The sequence below is a fragment of the Electrophorus electricus genome, unplaced genomic scaffold (genome assembly GCF_041902795.1).
Source record: "Electrophorus electricus isolate QZ-2024a unplaced genomic scaffold, ASM4190279v1 Scaffold358, whole genome shotgun sequence".
Classification (NCBI taxonomy): domain Eukaryota; kingdom Metazoa; phylum Chordata; class Actinopteri; order Gymnotiformes; family Gymnotidae; genus Electrophorus; species Electrophorus electricus.
In genome coordinates this window covers 1-10,465 of record NW_027658647.1, presented here as the reverse complement: position 1 = coordinate 10,465, position 10,465 = coordinate 1, and positions in this window count along the sequence as shown.

Here is a 10,465-nt window from a genome sequence, read left to right as displayed (position 1 = left end):
GATTTTCATAAGGGCTCCTCAGACTGAATAATTTATGTATTTACTTTTCAATATCTTATGTTTCATTAATCTCTAATTAGGTTTTCTAGTAAAAGCTTTATACTGCTTTAGTGGGTAATTATGTTTTGAAAAGGCAAAATTATCTGGCTGATTCTTTGAAATAAATGCAATAATATGGCAAATAAAATAATCCCAGTAGGAAAAAATATTTAAAACAAGTTAAAACTTAAAACCAGCTGAGAAATAAGTATCTTATTCTTAAATGAGCTCAAAAATCAGAGAAGAAATGGTTTCTTTAGACTAGATTTGATATGATTTAACATCCCCAGAGACATTTTAAACTATGCCTAAACTATGTTTTTCCAGTGTTTTAGATTTTGAAAGTTTCTATTGCTTTGTTGCCATCCATCTTAAAATGACTATATTTTATGTTACCTACACTGCACTACAGACACTACACTACAGACATGGCAGACACTACATTGTAGACACTACACTGCAGACACTACACTACAGACACTGCAGAGATTGCAGCCACTACACTACAGACACTGCAGATACCGCAGACACTACACCACAGACACTACACTACAGACACTGCAGATACCGCAGACACTACACCACAGACACTACACTGCAGACACTGCAGCCACTACATTGCAGACATTGCAGACACTACACTACAGACACTGCAGGTATTACACTGCACTACAGACACTACACTACAGACATGGCAGACACTACATTGTAGACACTACACTGCAGACACTTCACTACAGACACTGCAGAGATTGCAGCCACTACATTGCAGACATTGCAGACACTACACTACAGACACTGCAGGTATTACACTGCAGACATTGCAGACACTACACTACAGACACTGCATTGCAGACACTTCAGACACTACAGACACTACATTACAGACACTGCAGACACTACACTGCAGACACTACACTACAGACACTGCAGGTATTACACTACAGACACTGCAGAAACTACACTGCAGACACTGCAGACACTACAGACACTACATTACAGACACTGCAAACACTGCAGACACTACACTACAGACACTGCAGGTATTACACTGCAAACACTGCAGACACTACACTACAGACACTGCAGGTATTACACTGCAAACACTGCAGACACTACACTACAGACACTGCAGGTATTACACTGCAAACACTGCAGACACTACACTACAGACACTGCAGGTATTACACTGCAAACACTGCAGACACTACACTTTAGACACCTCAGATATTGTAGATATTGTAGACACTACACTGAAGACACTCCATTCAGACAAACCTCATTCAGAGAGATTCTGTGTGTGTATGTGTGCGTCTATACACAAAGAAGTCTAGTGTTCAGGCATGGCCAGCTAACATTATAGCATTATGATTAACTACAAACAGCTGGATATCCCGGCCCCACAACTTAGTGTGGTATCTCACCTGTTACAACTCATTATTCCTAAATCATTCTCAAATTTGCCGGCGTCCACTAAAACAGGTGAATGTACTAAAAATTAAAACAAAACAATATTACTCTGACGTACTAGTGACATCTTTCACACCTTTAATGACTTGAGGGTCCAGATATACTGAGCCTAGCATATAAAACTGGCAAATTTATACCTTTGATTATATCTGAATACCTGAGCTGCTTTAATATCAGTATGAACTGCAGCTACTCATAATATTTTTTGTTCCCCTCACAGAGTGAAAACAGCACAAATTATCGTTTCCAAATGCATAACTGTAATCAGATGCATCAAGACACATACACTGCCAAAAACAAATGTTCTCAGTACTCACGGTCTCAGCACTCATTCTCAGTACTCGCGGTCTCTGTACTGGCTCTCAGTACTCAGTACTCACTGTATGATGGTGAAGACTTCCAGCTCTTCTCTGCTCTCCATCTCTGCTGAGGGGTTCTACCTCTGTCCAGGCGCTCGGTGGGCATGTGCTGGATGTTCCAGTCACCCGGAGATCCTGTTCAATCAACTGTGCGCTTGTTGGTTGGTTTTATGCCACTTTATGTTCCCAGTAGCAACATTCCAGAGTCAAGGGAAAAAAAGTGATCAACTCTTAGTGGGTTTCAGCAAAGGGAGAGAGAGAGAGAGAGAGAGAGAGAGAGAGAGAGAGAGAGAGAGAGAGAGAGAGAGAGAGACAGAGGGAGAGAGAGAGGGGGTGGAGGGAGAGAGAGAGAGAGAGACAGAGGGAGAGAGAGAGGGGTGGAGGGAGAGAGAGAGAGACAGAGAGAGAGACAGAGGGAGAGAGAGAGGGGGTGGAGGGAGAGAGAGAGAGAGGGAGAGAGAGAGAGAGAGACAGAGGGAGAGAGAGAGGGGGTGGAGGGAGAGAGAGAGAGAGAGAGGGAGAGAGAGGGGGTGGAGAGAGAGAGAGAGAGAAAGAGAGACAGAGAGAGAGAGAGAGAGAGAGAGAGAGAGAGAGAGAGAGAGAGAGAGAGAGAGAGAGCACTATCGTGTCTTCTGCCCCAGTAATGAAATCACGTTACAGGCCAGTGGCTCAGCCATGGGATCAAAGCTGAGCTGAGATGAGTCTGATTTGTGGGGGTGAAATGATGGGGTGAAATAAAACAGCTGCTTTTAGTCGGCCATGTGGCGGGTCAGAGAAGGTGGCCCCTGCCCTGCAGTACACATCCGTCCAGCAGAGGGCAGTACGCTTTTGGAGATCATCAGGCACTTCATTTATGACCATTTTCTGCTTGAATGGATTGTTTGAATAAAATTGTTTCTAAACTTATATACTTAAAAATAAGTTAAAAATCTTTCAATCTTTCTAAAATCTTTTTTTTTAAAGCCAGTAGCTCTGCATTGGCTGTCACATCAGGTTTGCTGGGCTGTCTCCTCTATTTTATTACTATTCAGCGATTTTGCTTAAAAATACACATTTCTGCAAGACAAGATGTGCACATTCCTGCAGCTGACAGTTACATCTTTGGGAAAGTGTGTATCTGATCTCACCAGTGTTCTCATTAAGGTCTGATGCTTTACATGTGTGTTTTAGTCAAATATAAGTCCACATAGGCCATGATGCCAAAACTATACTAACTAATCTTCTCTGTACTCATGGCAGCAGAGACAGTAAAGATATTTTAATAATATGACATTTTAGAAATCTGACTCCAGAAACACAGTCTTAATGGTATCATTAAAACACTATTAGATGCTGTATCTGACTGCAGAATGGCTTTTGCCTTTGGGCAGCAAAGTCTCCATGTACTGCCCAGTTATTATGAATGAACCTACGAACACCACCTGAGCCAAGCACCTGAGCCAAGCGCCTGAGCCCAGCGCCCAAACACTCATCATGGACAAAACGCTGCTGAGCTTCCTGAAGGAACCTTACTGATGTGTGAGGCATCACCAAACTGGGAGCTGCCAAAGTGTCCTCAGGGACAACCGGACATGATTCCCTCACAACTGGACATGCTTCCTTCCCAACGGGACACGATTCCCATGATTCCCTCCCAACTGGACACAATTCCCTTCCAACCAGTCATGATTCCCTCCCAACCAGACATGATTCCCTCCTGTTTGCTCTGCATGATATCCAACAGGTTGCATCACTGCCTGGCACAGAAATAAGCATCCTACTGAGAGGGACCCCAGCAGGCAGCAGGAGCTGAATGACTGAATCATCTCTGTAGGCTGCTAGGAAAGGTACCATTGGCAGGCAGACCCAGCTGACCTGCAAATGCTCACACGCTTCTCTCCCTGTTATGCACCTCGCAGGTTTTGAAACATTCTGTTTTCAGATAAAATGAAGAAAATGAAAACAATGTCAATTCTGTGAGTATGGAAGAAATTCAGCCAGTGTGAGTGTTTCAAAAGTGCATAGTGTGTTTCAATAGTGCATAATGTGAGTGTTTCAATAGTGCATAGTCTGTGTGGCTACGATATAACTGTCCTTCTAACTAATGTACTTCTGCTGTTCATATATGACACACTTTATTCAGCTATTTTGTGCTGTATTTCTGTTGTATATTTTTTACATTTATAAAAGATTTCCTCAGTAAAAATAACAGATTTAGTTTAGATTCGAATTGCTCACCTAAATCTGAGGACAAACTTTTTGATGACTTTATCTGCATGGTTTGGAGAGATTTCTTATTTGTTTATGGTGAAGAATATGCTGAGAAATATTTGAGATCTCAGAGATCTGACATTTTTAAAAGTAAAAATGATATTCCAGAGAGACACTATTAAACGTATTATAAATCCTTAGACAAACAATTCTCAATAACACCTGCGGCAGAATAAATAGTGAAATAATTGTTTCATGATTACATTATTTATAACTCTAATCTCTCTGTTATAATTTAATCAGCAGGGCAGGAAAAGGATCATCTAAAAAAAAGTGATTTGCTTAAAGAGGACAAACAAATGGCGACTGAGGCTATGGCCCTAAGGGGGACATTAATCAGGAACGCTGGTATTTATAAATCAGGCCTGATTTCTGAATTACTAGGCTAAGATACCACAGACAGTATCACAGCTATAAAGCATTTGAAAAAGGCAGGTGTTAAGGTCAGGGTTAGGGTTAAGGGTTAGGGTTATCTTAACTGGGTTAGGGTTAGGGTTAGGGTTAAGGTTTAGGGTTATCTTAACTGTATGCAGAAACAGAAGGCTTGTCTTGCACCCCTGGGACCCAGCCAGTCCTCAGTGACTGAGGGGTTCCACAGTAGGGATCTTTGCTTCTGCTTCATACAAATTCTTAAACAAGATCATTCGAGTTTGATATATAAAAATGATTCAAAGCTTTTGTAATCAATATTATGTTTTTATCAGCTTGTAACAGACTTACTCAATGCAGGAATCAACCCCCTTCCTCCAATCCGACACTTCCAAAGACACTTGGTGTTTGGTTCACCTTTTTATGTGCTGCGTTCATACATTAAACTATAGAAAGGCATGAAGGCCCCATTTTTGTACAGATATGTGCCAAACCGTGTTGACAGTCATTTTTCCAAACCTACACAGCTGTAAAGGCTGTAAAGACTTTTACTTGAAGTGTTCTTAAAAATAAATCATACACAGCAACTTTATAGACCTCACTGTGTCAGTACTTCCTACTTTAAAACAGTTGCCCTTTCAATCTCAACCCCCCCTTATTTTAGGGGTCGGTTTTAAGCCCCTTAGTGAAACAACTTACCTGCTAATTGATTTTGTATTATGCAGAAGTTATTTTAGTAAAATTGGAGCAAACACAGTCTTCCTTGCAACACCAGTTGTGTGTCTAATATATTACTTAGAAGGAAGTGTGGATTTCATCTCATTCTTGGTGTTTATAGTGCATAACAATCTTTGCAAATAGTAATTTGCATAAAATTATGAGTATAGACCCAGACCCCGAGTGCAGAACTGAAACAGGAATTTTAGGGTCATATATGTCCTTCTCACCAGCCCAGTCTGTCTGTCTGTCTCCTCCAGGTTTCTCTGGTCTGTCTGTCTGTCTGTCTGTCTGTCTGTCTGTCTGTGACCTCCAGGTTTCTCTGGTCTGTCTGTCTGTCTGTCTGTCTCCTCCAGGTTTCTCCAGTCTGTCTGTCTGTCTGTCTCCTCCAGGTTTGTCCAGTCTGTCTGTCTGTCTCCTCCAGGTTTCTCCGGTCTGTCTGTCTGTCTGTCTGTCTCCTACAGGCTTCTCCAGTCTGTCTGTGTCCTTATCACCATACTCTGCTCCTCCATCCCCCAGTGTGTTTGTGTTTGTGAGTGTATGTGTGCACATGTCTTTCTGTGTATCTGGGTTCATGTGTTTTGCTATTCTTATTATAAAGGATCAGATACTTAAACATATAGTATGTGTTAAAATTTCTGTTATAATTTTAGTTGATTCCACTAGACCGTTTTATCTACTGTTGTATGTTACTACATACAAATTCAATCCATTTTCAGTGGAGGTGTAACTTCCTCCAAAACAGACAGAAATCAACATCTCAGCGACCTGAAATAAAATGTATGAACTCAGTATCGCCACCTGCTGGAGGATTGTTCGACGCTTTTTTTTTTTTCCTTTTTTTTTTTTTGTCATGACATTTTCCCTATAAAATTAAGTGCATAAAGAGCTCACAGACAGACCACCTTTAATGTCTCATAACTTATTAATGTTCAGTCCTATTTAAATGTATATGTAAAGTATTATAAAAGGCTGTTTCATCAAGCAGACACCAACACCAAGCAGGCGCCTTCCCTGGTGGTTGCTATGGTTTCAGACCCTGTTTTTTAATGCATTTGCAACTTGTTTCATTACTGTTATTCTTGTGTTGCTAACACACACACACACACACACACACACACACACACACACACACACACACACACACACACACAGACACACACACACACATACACACACACACACACACACGATTCTTACCCAATGTGCTTTTATTAGAGTTTTAGTTACATAAACATGCAAGCTTTTTCACATTTGTGAGGACGAAGCCGACTGTCCATCACTAGCAGGCAGATTTCTGGGCATCACAAAGCCAGTAACAAAACAATCCTCTGACTGCAAGTATGCACATGTCAAGCCGCCTGGAGGGTTTGGCTTACAGAGTTTATCAATTATCTAGAATGTGAAGGAACAAATCAATATAACTGTGGAAAGCTAGTAAGGTCAAAGAGAGATAGGAGTATTAAAATGCAGATCCATCTGGCTGGTCCACTGAAGACCAGTACGAGAAAAAACACCTCAGTTCAGAAGCCCCAGATTGCCTTGGTGAACAACCTTTAAAAACCTTCAAATGAGTTTAAGTTCCTGCTCAAAGACATTTAATCAGATCTCAACACTTTACACATCAAAACAAGACAGAAACTGCAGTCAGGGCTTCTTCACACATCTTTTCAACTTTTAATTAATCATGTCTGACTTTTAATTAATCACCTATTACCACTCAAAGGACCACATAAGACCAACCAGAAGGGCCACATTATGACCTGCAGACCAATCAGGAGGGCCATAACTGACCTGCAGACCAATCAGAAGGGCCATATTATGACCTGCAGACCAATTATGAGAGCAATATTATGACTTGCAGATTATTTCCTCTGCTGGCCTCAGTACCAGTATAACCAAGAAATTCTTTTACCACAGGAAACTCACTGAGCTGCAACCTAATCAGTACATTAGCAATGTATGAGTTAGTCTAGTCCAGCAGAGATGTGAGCCTGAGGGTTTCTCGGCTATGCTGAGACATCGATCTGATTAACAGCTACTTGGACACCAACTGGAACAGTGCTGTTACCATTAGGCCCATTAGTCCCTGTGCCTCTGGCTCCACCGGGGGTGTCATGGAGGTTAGAGGCAGACATTGTGACTCACGTCAGAGATTCGCATCCCAGAGACTTGACTTGGACTCGTACAAAGTGGGTGATGCACATCTCTGGAAGGAGGCGGAATGTGGCCTCTCTCACACAGTATGTGTGTGCGTGACCATGTGTAAAGTCCACTTCCTCAAACCAGCAATAAAAATACTCTGGATATGTGATTTTTAGGAATGGCTTTAGGTGGATTTTCATGTGTCTGTTTCACCTTCTGTTGACTCCTGCTGGAAGATGAACACTGACAATGCAGAAACACACTTACGTTCTAGGCTCTTAGCAACCGGTGGCATGAGACACAAAGCAGCAGCCCAGCAGATCTGACGGATGGACCTGGGCATACGCAGACATCATCATGGAGGCCTGTTCATGAAGAGCTTGATGTTCATCTGCAGTGTGTGCTAACCCCTCTGTGTGTGTGTGTGTGTGTGTGTGTGTGTGTGTGTGTGTGTGTGTGTGTGTGTGTGTGTGTGTGTGTGTGCTAACCCCTCTGTGTGTTTGCATGCGCTAACACCGCTGTGTGTATGTGTGCACTAATCCTACTGTGTGTGTGTGTGTGTGTGTGTGTGTGTGTGTGTGTGTGTGTGTGTGTGTGTGTGTGTGTGTGTGTGTGCTAATCCCTCTGGTCCAGTTCATTATAAGAGGAGTCAATGCTGCAGATTCTGTCTTGGATTCAGTACTGTCAGTGTGTTATTGAGACGAATGCGTCTTATTGGTTGTATGTATGAAAAGAGAAGACAACCCTCCCTGTCATATATCTGGGAAAATATTCCATATAGAAAAATAGTGAGCATCTGAGCATCTCCCATACCACCGCCTGCAAATTAAGGTCAGTAGCCCAGTACTGAAAACAGAGCAATATCCTACTAATCCTACTAATATATTTACCTTCAATACAAAACACATAAAATGTAACTTTTAGTTTGTTTTCAAGGCAGTGAAGTTATAAGCATTCATTTAAGAAAAGGGAGAAAACAGATGTAGTGTGATACTAAACGTGTGCCATAACTTGTTCATTAGCGGGCAGGTAATTATAGCACAGACTAATTACGATCACACTCCGGCAAGATGATGCCAAGAAATGGAGGAAAAAGTTTGTTGGTGACCTCATTTTGAGTAAAAAATAAATAAATTATAATAACTTTATTGTATTTCACCACTTTTAATGTGTATAATTCACCACTATCCATATTAACCCTATTAAAACAATTCTCATTTATACACCAATGTTAACTCATGATTGTTGAATATCTATAAGATCGTGTAAGCTGGCATCATGTCTGTGAGCTGCACAGCTATGACCTCTTGTTGTCTGTTAGTAGCTGCTAGCATGGGATTTAAACATTAACTTCAACCTCTGCAAAACAGCACCCACTACTGTTTCAATCCGGTACTGCACCCTGGTGGAACATGCCCTTATATGCTCATCTGATCTGATGTTTCGGCACTGCATCATGATGCCAGGCTGAAGCATGTCCGTGCAGGTTGGCAACAATGCCATGGCACAACACCCACTTTACCATATCCAAAAAAGGACAGTGCACTTTGAGTAATGCAATGTGTGGCTCAGAGTCAGGCATGGAGGACTGGCTCCCCTCACCTCTGCTGCCCTCACTGATGTGAACGATGATTCCAGCAAGCCAATGGGAGAGGAGAGAGCGCTCCAGCAGGCCAATGGGAGAGGAGGGAGCGCTCCAGCAGGCCAATGGGAGAGGAGCGAGCGCTCCAACAGGCCAACGAGAGAGGAGCGAGCGCTCCAGCAGGCCAACGAGAGAGGAGCGAGCACTCCGACAGGCCAACGAGAGAGGAGCAAGCGCTCCAGCAGGCCAACGAGAGAGGAGCGAGCGCTCCAGCAGGCCAACGGGAGAGGAGCGAGCGCTCCAGCAGGCCAACGGGAGAGGAGCGAGCACTCCGACAGGCCAATGGGAGAGGAGCGAGCGCTCCAGCAGGCCAATGGGAGAGGAGCGAGCGCTCCAGCAGGCCAATGGGAGAGGAGCGAGCACTCCAGCAGGCCAACGGGAGAGGAGCGAGCGCTCCAGCAGGCCAGTGGGAGAGGAGCGAGCAGCCCTGCTGGAGCAGCTAGAGGCTGGTGTTGTGCTCGTGTGAAGGAGTAATGAGGACCAGCAGAGCTCGGGGCTCCCTGTGGGAAGACAGGGAGGAAGCTGCACATTCATCTATCAAGTCAAACAGCAACAAGTCCTTCCTGTTTACTGTAACATATTCAAACCCAGTGGCCCACTGGCTGTTTAAACAATGAACACAATTTTCATGGAGAATTTTCTTGATTAGTCCAACACAGTATTCAGGTTATGCAGACATCTTAAAGTATCGCAATCAACTGGCAGCCACAACAGAACAGTCAACGCACGTTTCTGAATTCCACAGACATAACAGCGCATTTCCCTGTGCAATATAGTCAGTGAATCTTGGCTGTGTTGTACTGCAGAGGTAGCAGCTGCTAATTTTAAGATTTTGTTCCTTTTATGGAGTTCTAAAGTTATAAAAGCTTTTTTGTAGCTTTAGCAGGGTCTGGAATCACTTCCACCCTTCTAGCATTCTTAGATAGACACCTAACGACTACTGAGAAACATTTGCAATATTCTTAATACTTTGGTTACAAAAGATGTGAGCCAGAGACACTGAAGGTGTAAGGGTGTGTGAGAGAGAGCGGGAAAGAAAGCACCTCAGATGTTACTGCACTTTTCACAATTATAAACAATTAAGAACAATATTACCCGCATGCCATTTATACATATTGTTTATTTCTTGCCAATTACTAATTAACATAGAACAGTTATATAATGTAATGAGGCACACAAAAAGCAGGTAATTTTTTGCTTCTCCACCCTTCATTTGTAGCACCCGTATCTCGTTAACACTTATTAGTTCATGTATTTAAACCCTGCCTTTTGTCATGGGTGTTTGCTGGTTATTGTAAGTTTAGCCACTGTATGTGATGCTAGCTGTTTGTTAATCTGAACTTTGTATACAATGCCTAGTTTGTTGTGATTCCTGGCCTCCTTGTTATAGCTGGTATCCCTGGTTTGTCTTCATTTTTTTGTGAGTATATTCCTGAATTCTCCATGTAAAGTGACCCTGGACTGTGACTAAGAC